Below are 16,818 nucleotides of genomic sequence, written 5' to 3' on the forward strand. Positions count from 1 at the left end.
ATAAGGCTAAAATGGATAAAATAATAAGGCTAAAAATGGGTAGCTCAGCTGAGGAGGAGAGAGGGAGACAGAAAGAGAAAGAGACACAGTCAGAGAGACAGAGAGTCCTAGATCTTCCCCAAGGGAAATTTGCTTATATTTCTTAATACCACAGAAGAAACCCATTTTTTTTAATTGCAGAGTATGTGGTAAAATGCTCTTTTATTTGAGATCTATTGATCTCAAATTTAAGCTAGTGGGCCTTTTTCAAAAAGGAAATAGAGAAATGACCAAAGACAAATGATTATCATATATATCCTATAAATGTAATTACTGAACCCCCAGTCAGTTGGAAGGGGTGGCCCTAGTTAGTCAGATGTTTCCATATCCCAGGGGACATCAGCAAGGTCATCAAACCAAGATGCCAAATGAAGCCTCTGGCAAATGTTCCTTGGAAGTGTCAGCCAGGACTGAATACTGGAGCAACCACAATATGCCGGGCACTATGCTAAGTACTGGAGATAGAAAAAGTGGTAAACAACAGTCCTTGCCCTCAGGGAGCATCCAATGTAATGGGAGACAACCTACAAATCTGTACAAAGTAAACTATATACAGGATAGATGGGGCATGATTAGCAGTTAAGACACTAGCATTAATAGGGCTTAGAGAAGGTTTCCTGCAGAAGACAGGACTTTAGCTGCTACTTAAGGGAAGCTAGGAAGGTCAGTGGTCAGAGCAGAGGGTGGAGAGTGTTTTGCCCTAGAAAATGCTGGGAATTAAGAGATGGTCTTGTCAGTGAAACATCCAGAGAAGCAGTGTCACTGGAGGAAGAGGAAATTTGGGGGAAAACTATAAGAAGACTGGATAGGTGGGAGAGGGTCAAGTTGTGCAGGTCTTTGAATGCCAAACACAGCATGTTGTATTTGCTCCTGGAAACAATAGTAAGCCACTAGAGTTTGTTGAATGGAGGAGGGTGGTGACACTGTCAGACCTGCACTTTAGGAAAATGACTTTGGGGCTGGATTAGAATGGGGAGAGACTTGAGACAGGCAGGGTCTCCCTTCCCCAGGATCTATTGTAATAGTCCAGATGTCCTGATTGAGAAACCTTAATGTGGAGTATAAAGGTGAATGATTCTAATTCATTTTGTTAGGCAGAAAGAAGCCTGGGAAAGTGGGGAGGCTAGCAGGCTACCTGTCTTTGTCTCCTCCATTCAAGCATAGAAAAATAACCGAGATTTCTTTGGGGATTCCTAAATCTGATTCATTCTGGGGCAGGGGAGGGTCTGGGATCAGATTCTCCAGCTGAAAAGAAGGAGAGGTCTTTGCGGGGAGGCACCTTTGCCTCCAAGTTTTGAATACTGTGGATAATGAGGTTTGGGAGGCTCTGAAGGAAAGCAAGGGAGAGAAGGGGTATTAGACTAACCACCAAACTGAAGGTCTACAGAACCATTGTGCTGACCTCATTGTTGTATCCCTCGAAAGCTGGACAGTCTCCCAGCGCCATGCCAGGAAACTGAATCACTTCCATTTGAATCGTCGTAGGAAGATTCTGAAGATCATCTAGCAGGATAAGGTACCAGACACTGAGGTCCTTGAACTGCCAAGCATTCAAATTCTGCTTCAGAGAGCACAACTCCCATGGGCTGGCCACATTGTTCAAATGCAAAACATCTGCTTGCCAAAAAGACTGTTTGATGGAGAACTCACACAGGGCAAGCATTCACATAATGTTCGGAAGAGATATAAGGACACTCTCAAGGTCTCTCTCAAGAACTTTGGAATTGATGGTGTGACATGGGAGACATTGGCAGAGATGCCCCCCCCATGGCATGCCAACATCAGAAAAGGTGCTGTGCTCATAGAAAGGTGCTTTCCTTATACAAAGCAGAATTGAAACAGCTCAAAGGAAACGCAGGAGGTGCAAAGTTAGAGAACCCACCCCAAATGTTCACACAGACTGTACCCAACCTGTGGTAGAGCATTCCAAGCTCCTATTGATTTGATGGGACACAGTTGGACACATTGAATCTTGACTCTGGCATAGTAATGTCATTTTGGTCCTCTTTGAGAATGAAGGACAACAGCCAAGCATCTCTGCATTTTTGGGGCAGGGGTGGCAGCACTAACCCCTGGCCACCTAACTCACGCTGAGTAAAGGGAGCTTTGGACATTCAGCCCTCCATCCACCTAATGCCCACGAACCTGGGCTGAGAGACGAGACGAGGTGGGGTGGAGCCAAGTTTATCCTTGCCTGGCTGGGTAGGCCAAAGGGTGGAGGGAGAAGAGATATAAATCTAGGGAGCTATGGAAGGTAGGAGGACAGATTCCAGAGAGCAGTCATTCTGCCTTCATTCAACTCTACCCAGACCGTGAAGACATCACAGAAACCAGAGTCTGTGGCTAGAGAGAGTAAATCTGGGTCTCAGTTGCCCCTCCCTCACCCTTCCTCCCAAAAGCTAATCTGGGCAGCATAGCAACTATCTGCCCTACCCCCCACCTCCTCTGGTAGATAAACCTCCTCAGGGTCAGGAAATGAAGCATTTTTTAGAATCCTTTTAGTCTTGTGTTCTGCCTCCCCAAGAATCCTTCTCCCTTCTTCCCAAGAGAGAACTCTCCAGCAGCTTGGCCCCTCCCCCATGCTGGGAGGCTGCTTGGTGGGGGCTGGAGGGAGTTTGAGGGGGGCCAGGATGAGCTCTCCATTTGGAATCAGGACCTGGGTTTGAATCCAACTGCCCCAGATCTCACCACTAGACTCTAGACCCTGCTTTACATGTGTGATCTTTTTTCATCCTCACAACATACCTGTCAGGTAGGGGCTATTATCCCCATTTCACAAATGAGGAAGTTGAGGCTGACAGGTGCAGTAACTTTCCAGAGACTTAGCCAGGACATGTCAGAAGGAGCATTCTGTCAGCTCTGACTCCAGGCTCTCTCCTCTTAGGCTTGGCTGCTAAGTCACTGAACCTCAGTGTTCTCCTCTGTACAATAAGGGGGCTGGACTTGGTGACCTTGGTGGTTTCAAATATAGGTGCTTTCCTGTGATCTGGAAATTGGCTCAGAAGAATAATTCAGGGAGGTTTAATTGGTAGGATGTCCGAAAATGATTTTGGAATTCCCTACTGTTGTAAATCTATGACCCAGGCTGGAATCCTGGATGTTCCTTAATGCTCTGTGACACTGGGCCAGTCATTGATCATTCTGAGCCTTGTTCCTCCAGGCAAAATGAGGGCCTGGAGCTCTAAGGCCCCTCCCAGCTCTAGCCCAGGGTCCTTCGGGAGCTGGCCCCTTGAATAGTGGACTCCAGCCTGTGAAACCATCTCTGTCCCTCAGTTTCCTGGTTCCCTGCTACTCTCCTACCTTGGACAGCACCGCAGCCCATGCTGGGGCCCAGGCTCAATTGGGAGAATCCTTCAAACACATTTTGGGGACCTGAATGAATCCTCATCCAACTGCCAGCTTTCTCCCCGCTCCAATTTTCCCAGGCTGATTAGGTTCCTGTGGGGTCTTTTCATTCTCCACTCCTCTGGGCTTGCCCTTCTCTCAGAGACAGGCTCTGGCCTCCTAGTCATTCTCTCTTCCCATATTGAAGAAACATATAAAATGCCCTCCTTCCTCCCCTCCCCCAGCACTGGCCCATTTTCAAAAATGGTTCCAAGAAGCCTTGTTGACCTTAGAACAGTGCCTGGCACATAGAAGATACTGAAGTTTTGTGTATTTTTTTTTTCATTTTAGAGGTTTTCAGTCCTGTCTGACTCATTGGGACCTCTTTTGGGGACTTGGAAAAAATACTAGAGTGGGTTACGATCTCCTCCAACTCCTTTTTACGGGTAAGGAAACTGAGGCAAATAGGGTTAAAAGACTTATCCAGGATCACACAGCTAGTGTCTGAGGCTGGAATATGAACTTAGGGCTTCCAGACTCCAGTCCACACACTATCAGTTAACTTCCACCTAGTAGGTGCTTAATTAATATTTATTGATTGTCCTCTTCATCCTTATTGGCTCAGGTAGGCATAGAAGTGAATGATCTCTGTGGAATGTTTTATACCACTTTATATCATTTTTAATTTCAACCAGACCCAGAGCCTGAATTAATGAGTAACTGGATGAAGATCCAGGACCTGGGCTTCTTTGTTCTCTCTAAAAGTTTGCTCAGGCAATACCCTTACCACTGTCAACAAAGCTTACCCCTGTTAGCCATTAAAGGATGAGACCCTAACCCCCTTAACCCCTAACCTCGCTTAATATCAACTGACCTTTGTCAACATTCTTTACAACCCTATTCCATTAAGGGAAATCCTCTTCTTATATGATGGTTAAACATACATGGGGGTCATAAATGTGAGGTAATACAGTCTTACTGGGTCTGCTAAAATAACGTATATAAGTTTTCTCATTCCTTTGTTCAGACAGCCAGAGCTTATGCTCTGACTCCTTGTACGTACAAGTAAGCTAGCTTAGCTATGCTTTAAGGTAAAAATAATAAACAACATGGATTTTTCTATCACCTAGCTTGTTTGCCTCCTTCAACTAAATTTTCAGGTTTAACATCTCCAAAGTTCCTTCTTCATCTAAGAACCTACGAGTCTTGGTACTGTGACCCCTTTCTGCCTCAGCTCAGCTTTACTTCTAACTGCCCAGTGGGCAGGAACTGGGGTCCCCAGAGCCAGGGAATCTGGGGCTACTTGTTCAATGACTGGGGACCTGGAACTTGGTTCTCAATTCCTCTTACATCCCCTGATGAATGAGTTAGTGAAAAGTCATTTATTCAGTTCTTAATTAATACATACCAGTATCTGCAGTAAGTGCTATAGACGTTAGGACCAGAGCTCAGGTCTGCCCCCCATTAGCCCACCTGATTAAAGGCACTGGCCTTCAGAAACCCTTTCCCGAAAATCCAACTACCTTTGATTGCTGAGCCCCAGACTGCAGATGGAATGGGAGTGTGAGGGTTGGGTTATAGCCCCTTTCCCCACCTCTGACCCTTTCTCCATTCACTTGGATTAGCATTTGTTTTTGCTTCATCCGCACCCCCACCCCACTCCTGAATTCTGGAATTACATTTTCCCCTCCCTCATTTTTCTGGGCCTTCATTCCTCTACCCTCCTACCTCTCCTCCTTCCTCTCCCCCACCCCTTAATCTTGGATGGACCGGAAGTGGTTGGGGTGACTTCAGGCCTTTGAGGAAACCCCCCAGGTCCTTGGGCACCCCACAACATTCACCCAAGTCCTTTCCAGTCCAGGAAGCCCAGGTCCCCTCTGGCCTCTTTGTTTTCTTCAGTAAGAAGCAAAGAAGCCCCTCCCTTTTGCCTTATAGCTTTGTTGGAGGATTTGATTGGATAATGGCTTTCAAAAGCTTAAGAAATGTTAACGGTTCCCTCCAGAATTCATCCCATCCCAGTCCCACTCCCTCTCTCCTCCTTTCTCCTCTTTTTCCTTTGGTCTGGGGTTAATAACCCCGTGGATCCATCTCTTAGTGGATAGCCCCAGTCTCTGCCTATTGCTGGACGTACAAAAACACCCCTTGCCCCCTGGCAGTTTACTCTTTAATGGACTAATGTAGGGGTTGTCATATAATTTATGACTGTGGGGACATTTCTGGGGTGGAGTGCCCTGTCTCCTGGGAGATGATCCCAGATCCCTAAATATCTGAGCTAGCCTGGATCTTGGAAATGTTCCAGGACATTAATCTCTTCTCAGTGACTTGCTAAAGGTATGTCTGCCAGCTTGGTCTGAGGCAGGGCTTGGACCCTGGTCTTCCAGATTTGTCAATCTGGCTCTTTATTCATAACCTGTGAATGATTCCTTAGATCAAGTTTCCAGAGAGCAAGGAGACACATGGAAGGTAATCTCTAAGAGGAAGGCACTAGCAGCTGGGGATGGAGGAAGAAAACCAGGGCAGACCTGCAGAAAGAGAGATTTGAGCACCATCTTGAAGGACGCTAAAGCCCATGGGAGAAGGGAAGAGCCTTCCAGGCTGTAGGGAGCAGAGCTTGGGGGTTGTTGTCCATTTGTGGAGGGTGGGGATGAGACAGAAAGGCCAGTGAGTGGAGCCTGTGCCTGGAAGGGGGCATAATCTAAGAACTGCAAGGTCTGCAGCACACTTGTGTTCAATCTTATCACTTCATTTTCCAATCTGTAGAATCATGGGTTTGGAATAGATGACATAATATTCCATTTATATTGGGCATAGGGTTCTTAAAAGCCTTGGTTTCTATGAAAAAGGCCATATTATTACAGAGGAGTGTCAAGTAACTTGCTGAGAATAAATGTAACAGTGTCTTGGTAGAATTTGAACTCAGGTATTCTATTCAGGATCCCAGATAGGAGGTGTGAAAAACGATTATTAATAACCAATATCTTGTTGATTCAGAGTCCTCCATTCCCTCACTTCCCCTATTCTTCCAAAATCCTGACTGTAAGTTCAGTTTTTCTAATGAAGTATGTTACTGATTAAGAGATTGCATTGACTCTCCTCTTCCTGGTCAGCCCCCACTCAATCTTGCAAAGAATTTAATCTAAGGTAGGGAAGCCCATGGTGTTCTACTCCTGCTTTGGCGGAGACAGATTCATTTGTCTGGATTGTGGAAGACTTGGAGTGGCCTGGTATTGACTTTTTTTTCTGTCCTGGGGTTAAATGATGATGGAGTGACATGAGACCCTGTTAAAAGGCTACATAAACTGTGCAGGCAGACCCCAAGGGAGCTCAGTTCCACTCAGGCTCCTATGGGGGGACACATGCATGCCACCTGCTTTCAGAGAAATAAACACAGATACAACCCAACTGTGAAGCTTTGTCATTCCCAGACTCAACTGTGAAGGTTGATTGACAGTAGCAGGGTGGCTAGAGCACCAGGTCTAGAGACTGAAAGGCTCATTGTCTTGAGCTCAAATCTGGCCTCAGACACTAGGTCTGTGAGTCAATTAACCCTGTTTGCCTGGGTCTCCTCATCTGTCAAACAAACTGGAGAAGGAAAGGGCAAACCACTCCATTACCTTTGCTAAGAAAAGCCCAAATGGGGGCAGGAAGAGTGGGACCCAACTGAGAATAACTGAACTATAACTTCTTTCAGCCCTCAATGCACTGAACGGTGGACTCAGAACACCCAAATACCCAGATCTCGCCCACCTTTAAAAAGACGTTCACTGAACCTTCTCATCCTTAAGCTATCCTCTTTCCTCCTTTTCACAGGTAATTTCCTAGAAAAACTCCCTGTATGGGATGGTCTCTTCTTTTCCTACCCCCTGCTCCCTTCTCCACCTCCTACAAGTCATTCAGTCAGCTAAAAGCCATGGTCTCCCTATTTCTAGAGACCCTACAATAGGGTCTGGTCCAGGGGTGGAGAATCTGTGGCTTCTGGCCCTCAGGTTTCCCACCCCTGGCATAGCCCCTTCATTGGCTTTTCCCTGATTTCTCTGTAGATATTTTTATGGTTAACCATCCCCACCTGTTGGATAAACACTTGTGCTTGGAGATCCTTTCCTGTCCTGGTTCTCCTCCTGCCTGTTGGACTGAAAACCAAGGGATCCATAAGCCCTTATTAAGTCCCTCCTCTGATATGCCCTGGTATCCCTTTGCTCCCTGCCCACCTCCTTCCCCATGGGGGTGACTCTCCCTCAGTCCTGGGCCTGCTTTTTTGTAGCTCTCAGTCACCTCCATGAAGGGAAGTAGCTGGATGGTGCAGTGGGTGGTACTGGCCCTCAGTCAGCTACACCTGAGTTCAAGCCCTGCCTCAGATATTTATCAGCTGTGTCAAGTCACTTGATCTCTTAGCCTCAGTTTCCTCATCTGTATGTTCCAGACTCTGCACTGGGGTGCAAAGGAGAAGCAGTGTTTGTGTTGAGGAATTCCTCAGTCCAGAGGTCCTAAGAACCTCCTGGAGAGAAATAAAAATAATAAGCTAGCATTTGTATTTCTTTTGGCTTTATTTTTCATCCCCAAAATTTCCCTTTTCTCTCCAGTTGAGGAAATGAGAACCAAGGTGAAAGAGGGAAAGGCACCCTCAGTGTTAGGACTGGGGAATGGAAGGTGTCAACCTGAAAATTTGGTTAAAGTTTGCAAACAAGCTAGGTGATATATAAATTCGTATTGTTTATTCCTTTAAAGCTAGCAGCATACATACAAGTATTGAGCCAGACGAAATCTGACTGTCTGAACAAAAGAATGAGAAGGTTTAAATACATTTTAGAATAGTCCCAACTCTGCATGTCTGTGTTACTCAAATTTATGATCTCCATGTATGTTTAACCATGATACAAGAAAAGGACTTTTCTAAATTGAACAGGTTGTAAATACAGTAAGACAAGAGAGTTGACAAACTGTCAATTGAAATTATGACCCAGAATCTCTGTTTAATTTACCATTAACATGCCATAACATAGTATATGTCCATAAAATATTAAGATAAAAAGTCACAATATTCAAGATAATGTCTCGGGTTAAGGGTCTCATCCTCCATGGCCATAGACAAAGAATGTTCTTAAGTCAGGTCCTTCTGGGCTTGTTGACAAAGGAAGAGGTATTTTCTGAGTTTACTCAGAGAGCAAAGAGGCTGTTAGGTCCAGACTCTTTTTCTGGTTGATTAGTTCAGGCCCTGGCCCTTATTGAAGTTATGAAGTTGATATTAAATGATTATCAAAGGTCAAGAATGGAGATGGGCAAAGGTGGTAAATGTCACCAGTTTGGAGGAGAGTTCAGTGAAGGTGGGCAGTTCTGGGCTATGCCTGCAGACAAGAAAGGGGGACTTGAGGGGGGAGGGAATCAGGGGAGGAGAATGCCTGCGAGAACCAGGAGGGATGTAGGTCATCATGACATACTTTTCCATATGCCCTCACAACCGACAGTATCAAAGGCCTTGGTCAGATCTACAAACATTGTGTACAGACCTCTGTTCTGCTCCTGGCATTTTTCCTGGAGTTGTCGGACAGCAAACACCATAGTGACCATTTCTCAGCCTTTTCTGAAGCCACACTGGCTCTCAGGTAGATGACCATCTCCCAGTTAAAGGATCAGGCTGTTAAGGAGGATCTGGCAAGAATCTTATCTGCAATGACTAAGAGAGAGACCCCCTCCCCCCCATGATGGTCACAGGATAGTCTATTTCCTTTACCTTTATAGAGATGGACAATGGAGGCATCCTTGAACTCCTGAGGGATAACCTCCTCTTCCTATATAACCTGCAAAATTTCAGTCCCCTTTTGTATGAGCCAGGGCTGTCCAACCCTAGGCCATCCCAGGACTTGGCTTCCTTTACTAAAGTATTAATTTAAAAACTAATATGCATTCCATGCAAATTACCACTGTCTCCTTGCTTGTGAAAACTAAAACCCACAGGTGGGCTGCATAAAATCACATGGCGGGATGCATGTTGCCAGTGGGCTGCATCTTGGACAGCCCTGGTATGAGCACTGGACCCCCTTCTTTGTAAATCTCAGCTGGAATAGAATCATCACCAGGTGCTTTGCCACATGAAAGGAGCCTAATGGCATTCAAAATCTCTTCTTTAATTGGAGCTTTAGCTAGGGAGGGATTGACTTCAACCTGAGGTAAATGGTCAACGGCCTTAGCATTGATTGATGATGGTCTGTTGAGAACACTATGGTGGTGTTCAGCCCATCTCTCTAGGATCATGTCCTTAAAAATAATAATCAATGTGGCTCCATCAGCACTGAGTAGTTGAGATGCACTACATGTCTTTGGCCCATAAATCACCTTCAGGGCTTCATAAAAGTGCTTTGGATTGTTACTATCAGCATAAAACTGAATTACATCTGCCTTCTTACTGAGCCAAGAATCCTATATCTCTTTAAGTTTTGCTTGTACTTTATTTTTCATGGAATTACATGCTGCCTTCTCAACAGCCAGATGAACTATACTGTTGGCAAACCCTATGGACCTCTCTTTTTTCATTTAGCAGCTTCTGAATTTCCCCATCATTTTCATGAAACTAGTCTTAATGTTTGTGAATATTCTGACCCAGACAAGCAAATGCAGTGCTATTCCCTCCAAGTTAGCAACAAACTGTTGCAGCTCAGAGAAGAGCTGCTAATCTGTTGACATCAATTTTTATGGTAGTCATGTTACCTTGGGGCTGATGCTTTTGTTGAATGGGAATATCTACAATGGAGAGGAAAAGTCTATGATCAAGCCAGCACTCTGTACCACATGTGCCTTTGTCATTCTCACATCCCGTCTGTCTCTTCTCCTTACAATCACATAGTCTATTAAATGTCTTTAATGTTTAAATGTCTTAAATGTTTGCTGTGATGGTGCATCCATGAGGTTTTATTACATTTAGGTAAATGGAAGACAGTGTTGGTAATAAGAAGGTCATGAGATGCACGTCTTCATTAGTAAGTGACCATTGCTACTGCTGTTTCCAACTCCATTCCTCCCTAGGACTCCCTGCCAAGTCTGGTAGTCTGAGCCTATTCTAGGATTAAAGTCACCCAGAATTTTGAGCTTGTCCTCTTTTGGCACATTGATGATAAGGATCTCCAGGTTTTCATAAAATTTTTCTTTGACTTCATTAGGGTTTGTCATGGTGGGAACATAGGCAGTGATGCTGGTGGTGTGATATTTTCCTGCAAGTGGCAATAGCATTGTCATGAGCCCATTGTTCCCTCCTTTTGGCAGACATACAAGCTTGCTGACTTGATTAGTTTCAATTGCAAAGCCTACACCAGCTTCACAGAACTCCTCTTCATAGCAGCCACTGCGGAAAAAGTTGTATGCAGCTCCAACTTCAGTAAGCTGGCCTTCATTTGCCAGCCTTGTTTCACTCAAGGCTGCTATTTGGATGCAATACCTGCTGAGTTCTCTTGCCGTAAGAGCTGTTTGTCTTTCAGGTCTACTGGATTTTGTTTTGTGTATAGAGTACACACATTCTATATACTGATGGTCAGTGGAATCTTCTTTTCTGACGGTATTGCACATTTTTTTGTGTTTTGACCACAGAGTAGGATTCCCCACCTGCCCCAATAATTTGACCAGGGTTGGGTTAGCAGACAACCTTTAGGGCACATTTTCTTTTTTTTCCCCTTTCATTCTTTTTTAAAATTTATTTATAGTTTTCAATGTTCACTTCCATAAACTTTTGAGTTTCATATTTTCTCTCTCTCCCTCCCCTCCTTCCTCCCTAAGACAGCATGCAATCTGATATATTCATGTTAAACATTTTCATATTAGTAATGTTGTAAAGAATAATTAGAACCAATGGGAGGAACCAGGAGAAAGAAGAACCAAAACAAACCAAACAAACAAAAGAGAACAAATAGTGTGTTTCAATATGCATTCATATTCCATAGTTCTTTCTCTGGATGTGGATAGCATCTTCCATTCTGAGTCTTTTGGAGTTGCCTTAGATCCTTGCATTGCTGAGAAGAGCCAAGTCTATGAAAGTCAGTCATCACACAATGAAGTGTTACTGTGTATGGTGTTCTTCTGGTTCTGCTCCCTTGACTTAGCATCAGTTCATCTAAGTCTTTCCGAGTTTTTCTGAAGTCCACCTGCTCATCATTTCTTATAGCACAATAGTTAGTATTCTATTATATTCATATACCACAATTTGTTCAGTCATTTCCCCAATGAATAGCCATCCCTTCAATTTTCAATTCTTGGCCACCACAAAAAGAGCCACTATAAATATTTTTGTACATGTGAGTCTTTTCCCATTTGTGTGATCTCTTTGGCATACAGTCCTAGAAGCAGTATTGCTGGCTGAAAGGGTAAGTACATTTTTATAGCCCTTTCAGCATAGTTACAAATTGCTCCCTAGAATGGTTGAATCAGTTCACAACTCCACCAATAATGCATTACTGCTCTAATTTTCCAATATCTTCTCCAACATTAGGTGTGATGTGGTATCTTAGAATTGTTTTGATTTTCATTTCTCTAATTAATAATGATTTATTGCCTTTTTAAATATGACTATAGATAGCTTTAATTTTTTCAGCTGAAAATGCCTGTTTATATGATTGACCATTTATCAATTGGGAAATGGATTGTATTCTTGTAAATTTGACTCATTTCTCTATATATTTTAAAAATGAGGTCTTTATCAGAGACACTGGTTGTAAAAATTCTTTCCCAGTTTTCTGCTTCCCACCTAATGTTGGTTGCATTGTCTTTAGGGCACCTTTTCTAGCCCCTCTGTCATTCTAGGAGGTGACCAGTTCAATCCTTAAAAGACTGTTCAGACACCCAGGTGGCTGCCAAATCCCACTGTTGCTTCCAGTGAGAAAGCTATCCTATGGCCTAGGCCACTTGTGTGCAGGATTGTGACTACAGCTCCCAATATATCTACACCTGCTGCTTTGTCACTTGTCTGTCACCACAGGACTTTGAGATTGGTAAAATGGCATGGATGATATCTTTTGATTTGTGCATAAACTGGATTTAAGTGAGGCAGAGTTGCACAAAGTCATCAGCCTCACTCTCTCCTCCAGACTCATCACAGTCCAGTGGCCAGACAAAATTAAGATGACTGGTGATGGCTCAAGATGCAGTGGATGACCTTGGTGTCTTTGATGTTTAACTAAGCTATAAGTGGTCCACAGCACCTGCTTCTGCTGTCTTCATGGCAGTTGGAACAAATTGTTCTCATCTACCCATTCCACCAGGGAAAGTCTTCAAATGTTTGGGGTAGACACCTCCCTATTTCACCAATGGATTTGAGACCCCTTGGTTACCCTCAACCTAGGTTAACGCCAATCTGCCCAAATGATTCACCAGGGTATAGCTGCTGCTCATGCTACTGCTTCTTGGAGCCACAGGTGAGAGTTAGGTGGAAGAGGGGGACACCAAAGGTGGAAAGCAGCCCTGAGAAGGGCTTGGTAGCCTTCAAACCAGAGGTACTAGTTTTTCTTGAATGCACCTTACACTAATAAATAGAATTAAGAGCTGGTTTTAAGAAAAAACCAATAAAATAGATAAACAGTTGGTTAATTTGATGACAAAAAAGAAAGAAGAAAATTTAAATGCCAGTATCAAAAATGAAAAGAGTGAACATGCCACCAATGAAGAGGAAATGAAAGCAAGAATTAGTAGCTATTTTACCCAACTCTATTTAAATAAATCTGACAACCTAAGTGAAATGGATGAATATTTATGAAAATATAAATTGCCCAGATTAACAGAAGTAGAAATAAAATAATTATTTTTAGAAAAAGAAATCAAAGAAGCCATCAGTGAACTCCCTAAGGAAAACATCTTCAAAGCCAGATAAATTTACAAGTTAATTCTATCAAACACATTTAAATAACAATTCCAGTACTATGCGAACTATTTGGGAAAACAGGCATAGAAGGAGTCCTACCAGATTTCTTTTATGACACAACTATGGTGCTGATACCTAAACTGGGAAGAGTCAAACAGGGAAAGAAAATTATAGACCAATTTCCCTAATGAATATTGATGAAAACTTTTAAATAAAATATTAACAAAGAGATTACAGCAATTTATCACCAAGATATACACTATGACCAGGTGGGATTTATACCAGGAATACAGGATTGGTTCAGTATTAGGAAAACTATCAGCATAATTGACCATATCAATAACAAAATTAACAGAAATAATATGATTACCGCAATAGATGCAGAAAAAGCTTTTGACAAAATTCAGCACCTATTCCTCTTAAAAATACTAGAGAGCATAGGAATACAGAGTTCCTTAAAATGAAAAGCAGTTATCTATCTAAAACCATCAGCAAGCATTATATGTAATGGGGATAAGCTAGAAGCATGCCCAATAAGATCAGAGGTGAAAAAAAGATGCCCATCATTACCAGTATTATTCAATATTGTACTAGAAATGTTAGCTTTAGCAATAAGAGAAGAAAAATAAATCGAAGCAAGGAATTAGAATAAGCAATGAGGAAACAAAACTATCACTCTTTGCAGATGATATGATATGCTTAGAGAATCAACTGTTAGAAACATACTCACATTGTCTAGGAATAAGCAAGACTCATTGGGAAGTCAGGAACGTTTTAATTATAATTTACATTTATTCCCCCTGAATAAATGTGTACCTCCCCTGAACAGAGTACAGGAGAAAGTACAAAGGACTCAGATGGACGCCAGTCCTTTGATAGACCCTCACCTTGAATCTCCTGCCAGGCTCTTCATTGGCCAGATACGACCTCCTGACTGCCTACGTCATGCCTCCTCAAATGGCTCATTTAAGCATGCGTACAAGCCTCTGACCTTTCACCTGACCGACCTGAGGCCTGGTTTCTGCTAAAGCTGGGGTGGGGGAGAGGGGAAGTACACCTTCAATTCTGTGGAAACAAAACTCCTCCTCCCATTTCTTACACAACCAAAAACCTATTTGAAACAACAACTTAAGCAAAGTTACAGGATAGAAAATAAACTGAGATAAATCATCAGCATTTCTATATATTACCAACAAAGCTCAGCAAGAAGAGATATAGAAATTCCATTTTAAATAACTATAGACAATATAAAGTATTTGAGAGTCTACCTGCCAGGACAAACCCAGGAACTATATGAACACAATTATGAAACACTTTTTACACAAATAAAGTCAGATCTAAATAATTGGAAAAACATCAGTTGCTCATGGGTGGGCCAAACTAATATAATAAAAATGGTAATTCTACTTAAATTAGTTTACTTATTCAGTGCCATGCCAATCAAACTACCAAAAATTATTTAATAGAGCTAGAAAAAAATAAGATTCTCCCATGATCTATTTTCACAGAAGTTACTAGTCAATAAATATAGAACACGGAGTATTCCAAATCAGCAATCCTTTGAGACCGAGTCCCCCCCCTCACTGCCCCCCCCCCCACCACTGTAATAAATACAGGTCCCTCCCTGAGTAGGAATGTTTGACATTTCAGCATGCAGTGACATTTCAGGATATGACTTCACCTGGGAGGACTAGAAACTCCTGAGTCCTGCTCAGAGGGACGTCTGATTTGATGCTGGATAACCATGAGAATGTTATCTCTGTGATTGAGAATAACTTTCCTTTGGGATCCACAATGTGTCTTCAGGGTATTCATTCCTTCTCATTTTGTGGGAAGAGTCAAAAATTCATTGGAACCTTTAGATTTCTTACTTCTTGTTCTAGGGGGAAAGGCTTTGCTTTGGACAAGTGGAAACCCCTCAAAAGATTCTTGTTAAATTTCTAAAGTGGATATCTTAAGGAATGAGTATTTGGTCAGATGAATGAATTTTCTTTTTGAGATGCAAATTAAGTGTCTGACTGGTCTCAGACTTATACAGAATACAAGACAATATCCTTCAAAGGTCCTTTGTACCATTCTCTACACCTTCTTAATGTCTTTTCTTTTCCCTCATGGATTAGAGTATGGGATTGGACTTGAGCCAGATTTCTTTCAGAATGCTTTCCCTTTTCTCTCTCCGGTAGCAGGGTTTTCAGTTCCTAAGTTATATGTCATCTCCCAGTTGGAAAGAGGCACCATGGATACCAGAGACCAAAGTCCCAAGAGGTACCTGTACAGGTGAGGGACTGACAAGGAAGCTGATGGGATTCATTGTATGCAGCCTATTATCTGGTCATCCAAATGGCAAGAGTATTGGGATATTAGACATATCCAAATAATTATTCTTTGCAAATATCCTTGTGGCAACCAGGTAAAAGTATATTGTAGGCCCTGCCATGTGAAAGCAAACTGGTACCACTGTTTGAGGATCATATTGGGATCATAAAGAAATCATAGGCCAAATCAATAACTGCATACCAAGTCCCTTCATACTTCTGGATCTTTTCTATTAAGATAACAGTATCTGGAACATCAGCATACAAGAGAGGAGTCACTTTATTCAATTGTCTATAATCCATTGTCATTCTCCCTGTTCCATCTAACTTTCAGACTGGTCATACAGGATTATTCCATCAAGTGGTTGTAGGAACTAACAATCCTGCTTCAACATATTCCTTTATTTTTTTTTTAATATTTTTTTTTATTTTATTTTATTTTTTTGCTTTTTGGCAGGGCAATTGGGGTTAAGTGACTTGCCCAAGGTCACACAGCTAGTACAAGTGTCAAGTATCTGAGGCCGGATTTGAACTCAGGTCCTCCTGACTCCAGGGCCAGTGCTCTACTCACTGCGCCACCTAGCTGCCCCATCATATTCCTTTATAGTATGGGCAATTTCATCTTGCCCACCTGATACACAGTACTGCTTCAAAGTAATTACTTTACAAGGTTCATGTAAAATGATTGGATCCATTTTTATTTCTCGCACTAAAATTTAGATCTCACTTTGTGTGAAAAGTGTTTTGTAATTGTGTTCATATAGGCCCAGGGTTTGTCTTGGCAGGTAGACTTCCAAATATTTTATTGTGTCTACAGTAACTTTAAATGGAATTTCTCTATCTCTTGCTGTTGAGCTTTGTTAGTAATGTATAGGAATGCTAAGGATTTATGTGGGTTTATTTTATATACTGCAACTTTGTTAAAAAATTTTTATTATTCCAAGTAGTTTTTTTTTGACTAGATTCTCTAAGTAAATCATCATATCATCTGTAAAAAGTGATAATTTAGTTTCTTCTTTGCCTATTCTAATTCCTTCAATTTCTTCTTCTCTTACTGCTTAAGCTAACATTTCTAGTACCAAATTGAATAATAGGGGTGATAATGGACATCCTTGTTTCACGCTCGATCTTATTGCGAATGCATCTAGCTTATCCTCATTACGTATGATGCTTGCTGATGGTTTTAGGTAGATGCTATTTATAAGTTTAAGGAAGACTCCATTTATTCCTATGCTTTCTAGTGTTTTTAATAGGAATGGGTGTTGTATTTTGTCAAAAGCTTTTTCTGCATCTATTGAGAAAATC

Source organism: Trichosurus vulpecula, chromosome 2, assembly GCF_011100635.1.
Source record: "Trichosurus vulpecula isolate mTriVul1 chromosome 2, mTriVul1.pri, whole genome shotgun sequence".
In the NCBI taxonomy this organism is placed as follows: domain Eukaryota; kingdom Metazoa; phylum Chordata; class Mammalia; order Diprotodontia; family Phalangeridae; genus Trichosurus; species Trichosurus vulpecula.